This window comes from Penaeus monodon, chromosome 31, assembly GCF_015228065.2.
Source record: "Penaeus monodon isolate SGIC_2016 chromosome 31, NSTDA_Pmon_1, whole genome shotgun sequence".
Lineage (NCBI taxonomy): Eukaryota > Metazoa > Arthropoda > Malacostraca > Decapoda > Penaeidae > Penaeus > Penaeus monodon.
The window spans coordinates 20308490-20308884 of NC_051416.1; positions in this window are offsets into that span (position 1 = coordinate 20308490).

Here is a 395-nt window from a genome sequence, read left to right on the forward strand (position 1 = left end):
TAGAGAAAATAAACTTAGAAATTTTGTAATTAGATGAAAGAGGGGTAAAAACACAGAGGCAAATAGATGATTGGAGATAAACATAGCAAAGTGAAAAGAGGTTGGTGAATGGAGGAAAATTAATAAATGAAGACAGAGACAGACAGAGGAAAGTAAATAGAGAAAAATGAATGGAGGAATATGAATAAATGATGACAGATAGACAGAGGAAAGTGAATAAAAGAAAACAAAAGGAAGGAATAGATAAAGGAGGAATGGAGGAAGATAATGTGATGGAACCCAGTCGATAAGATAACCGGTAACGACTTACAGGACAAAAGAAACAAAAAAGTTAATGCAATTTCTATCAGTTCATCAGTCTTTTGTCTGATAACTTGTGATAAACTCCTTCTTAT